The sequence below is a fragment of the Spinacia oleracea genome, chromosome 1 (genome assembly GCF_020520425.1).
Source record: "Spinacia oleracea cultivar Varoflay chromosome 1, BTI_SOV_V1, whole genome shotgun sequence".
Lineage (NCBI taxonomy): Eukaryota > Viridiplantae > Streptophyta > Magnoliopsida > Caryophyllales > Amaranthaceae > Spinacia > Spinacia oleracea.
In genome coordinates, this window is record NC_079487.1 from 46706171 (window position 1) to 46710123 (window position 3953).

At 35.5% G+C, this 3953-nt stretch overlaps 1 long non-coding RNA gene across 1 annotated transcript; it reads left to right on the forward strand.

The window, feature by feature from the left end:
* Positions 1 to 880: 880 nt before the first annotated feature.
* On the forward strand, positions 881 to 2574 carry LOC130465856 (uncharacterized). The gene is made up of 3 exons (XR_008925871.1): positions 881 to 1475; positions 1909 to 1991; positions 2100 to 2574. It is a non-coding gene; the product is annotated as an uncharacterized lncRNA (long non-coding RNA).
* The last annotated feature ends 1379 nt before the right edge of the window (positions 2575 to 3953 follow it).

The following is a 3953-nucleotide window of genomic DNA, read 5'->3' on the forward strand; positions in this document are numbered from 1 at the left end:
TGTGAACTTGAATTCATCTGTAGAACATGGTATTTCATATTTTCACTGCAATCGAGCTGGAAACCAGGATAGCCATAATATGCAGGACGAATTTGTCCATCATAGAAAGGATAGCTTAAACTGACATTTCTACAAAGAAAAGTCCCTCTGCAATCTTCGTATTCATTAGCCTCAACAGATTTACGGAGTTGGATCAAGAGGGAGATGATGATGAAGAGAACGAAAGACAATTGAGCAGAGAACATCGTTTTCCGGAGCTTCATTTTTTTTTTCTTCTTAAATATATATGAATTTTGTGAACATTATTTTATCCAATATTTATATTAGTGGTAGTAATACAATTTTAAGATTTTATATAATACCGCACGCATCGCGTGCATATAAGACTAGTCTACAATAAGAGAACAGTGAGACCAATAAGTAGAATAATTTAGAATGATAAGATGAAGATTAGGACAAACTCAAAGGAGATCCCTCGCAATACAATAAACTGAGAATAATCGAGAGATTTTATTAATATTAGGGTTAATCGTACTAGATCGTGAATGAATTACAAATGAGGTTTTGAAGCTAATTTATACTAAATGCCTTGTATCTAGGGTTGGCCATCGTGATCTTCTGGGATATCTTCCTTGCCTTTCTCGTTGCTATGCATTGGAGGTAATATTCTGATTTGACTTGATTTCCTTCCTTATAAGATTGTGATTGATTCTGTTGTTTGATTTATTTGATGAGCTGTTTGATTGCTACCTTGGACGCCCTTCGCTGCTGTTATGTGGGCTGGATTGCCACGTCACCGAGGCCTAAAATTTGGGCCCAACAATACCAAAAAACATATAGCAAATGAACATATCTCTATTATATAAGCCAGCTCCTGAGGTCGTTTTTGTAACTTAACTTTTCGTGTCCCCCATTAAATTTACAGAATTGTCCACCTTAAAATAATCCATTACACCCTTAAGGCCTTGGTAATTAAAAACAAATTAATTAAAAAAAAACTGCTATCCCAATTCAATTAGTAACCGAAAACACTCTGAACCGAAAACACTCAGAAAATCAAACCCTTCGAATCTCTCTCCAAATATTCAAAAACCCTCATTCAATCACCCCTAAATTGCAGAATTTCGTAATCCTTCCTTCAACCACCCCTAAATTGCTCATTCAATCACCCTTCATTCAATCGTTAATGGATATCCCTCAATCAATCACCCCTAAATGGCAGGATTTTGTAAACCCTACCCGAAAATTTCTGCTTATTCAATTGCATTGCAATGTTTAAATTCCAACTTCAAGAATATCGATTTCAAGCATATTCATCAAATTGCGGTCAAAGATCGGAACTAATAGGGGTTGGAAATTAATTTATGTATTCGACGGAGAAATTGGAGATGCACCGCTGTTTCTTCACCAACATTGGAAACCGGAAACTCTGATTTTCCGACGACTAGGAAGCTGTGGCGAAATCAGTTAATATTGTAAGCTTTATTTTCTGTAATTTGATTGAAACCTTTGAATCTCTCTCCCAAATCACCTGATTTGTTTTCCCCAAATTTGAAATCGAAATTCTTCGGATTTACTTCTTCTGTTGGTTTGTTTGTTCCCCTTTTCTCTATCTTCTTTCATTTCCTAGATTAATGCTTCATTTTGTTTGTTTTTTTGGTTGGAATTTAATCTGATTTTTTATTGGGTTCACTGTTGTTGATTGTGTTTGTTTAGCATTTTTGAGATGTGGTTTTATCATTTTAGGGTTTGAAATCACAAGTTTTAATTTTGAAATTAAGTTACGAATTCTTGAAATCATGGACCTAGCTTCTTCAATTCAATTCGATTTCGATCAAGTTGTGTGATTTCTCAGAATTATCATCGATGCTATGTTTGAATTTTCTGCGTTTTTCTCTCTCTCTTTAGCTGAAGAATCATGCGTTTGAATGGTGCCTGGATTTTCTATAGAACATACGGCCATGGACACGTGAAAGTTCTTCTTATAATTGGTAAATGACTAACTTTTGAGATTTTTAAAATGAAAAATGATTTTCGAAGGGGGGTTTTGTTCAATTTTTCTGCTAAATGTTGAAATTTTGATGATTTTGAACGATCAGGTTTAGCTGGGATACATGATTCATGGGGCCTCAAATCAGAGGGTTGGTTGGGACTGAGGTACCCAATGATGATGAATCAACGGTGGTCGGTTGATGATGCGAATGCAGGGAATGGGAGTATGGAGGTTTGTGCAGGGAACGGGTCTGGAGCTTGGCTCCTATGAAAGGTCCGAGTATACGTAATTTTTTTACAAGAATGGTTATTTTTTTTTATTGAATTTGATGTTTATTTGTGGAATTGTTGAACAATTTTGAATTATGAGATGAACTCACATTAGGAGGTGGTAGTGGTGTCAAACAACAAACTTCAGGCTTCAGATTCAAAGATAACTTTAAACCGATGTCATATTAGAGCTGATTGTCTGATACAAGTGAATTTGATGCGATTTGAGATCCAATACAACAGAATAGCTGATTGTCTGCTAGGGTTTATGCTCGGACAATGTTTTTAGGTTGAAATAAGCCCTTGATTGAACTGAACTGAATAGTGAGAGAACTGAATTTTTGCATTGTGTTTTTTTTTTGTTATTGATCACTATTCCAAACTTTGGATTTGTGACTTACACTAATGTGTTTGATGCCAATTTTTATATTTTAGTGTCGGCATTGAACAAAGCTGGGTACCCTGATATGTAAATCATAGTAGGAGAAGTAGGTTGGCCAACTCATGGTGATATACATACCAAATCTTTCTGAATTGTTGGTGGCAGACTGGCAGTTAAATAGGTTCCGATTCCGAATTAGTAAAAACTCGAGTCGGTTCAGTCAGTTTAAGATAATATTTTTTTCTGGGTTTACTTTGTTGCGTTTGTTCTGCTATTCCTCTTCAATTTGACGTCTAATTGGTTGTTGTTTAACCGTGTGCTGCCCCGTTTAAGCTCAACACAGACGCTGCTATCAAGGAGGGAGTGCTTAAAATGGGCGTGCAACAGCAATTTAAAAACTGGATGTTGCAAACAACCAGATACCGAGTTTTTAGCTCAGGTTCAGAACTTCTGAAATCATTTTGAAAATTTATACCTGCTGTATTTATCTGCTTAACGCTCAGCTGCTTATTTGACTTTTCTGTTTGCAGGTTTCTATGGTTTCAAGGCTAAAACATGACAATTTTGTTGAATTGCTTGGTTATTGTGTTGATGGCAACCTACGCATTCTTGCCTATGAGTTTGCATCAAATGGATCTCTGCATAACATCCTTCACGGTAAGCTGGATTCTTTGTTGCGTTGACTTTGGAGCCTAGAGGCCTTCAATATTTTTTGTCCATATTAAATTAGTGGTTTGTTGTATGCCAGAACTTTTGGGCCTTATTTTTGTCTTGAACCTTTTAGCTTTTGGTTCTTACAATTAGTTTTGATGCTAAGTTTGGATGTTTTCTCATGTAAGGAGTGATCATATCAGTTGTGTACTTAATGTGTTTGACCGTTACTCATTAGTTGGTTTAATATCTTGATTTCTAGGATTCATGATTACTATTCAATTAAAAAAAAACCTAAAATTATATTTATTTCTCCTATTAACAATTCAGGACAATACATGAAGGAAGCATCTAAATGAACTTAAAAATGGGAGTTCTCCTACTGTATTTCACTGTGTATGTTGCAGTAAATCTATCTTGATTAATACTCCTAATTTGGGCATTATTCAAGAAGATTTTAATAGGGTTTTGCTCAAACTTTCATTTTTGGCATTTGATTCTGATTGGATAAAAAAGCTACTGAGTTTTTAGCATCCTCTGGCCTCCACCTAGCTTCATAGGGTTTTTTTTTTGTGCTTGCTCACCTTGACACTCGATCAAGTTTTGGTGACACTTGAAACAATTGAAATCCTAATTTCTAGCTGCTTGAGAGTTTAAC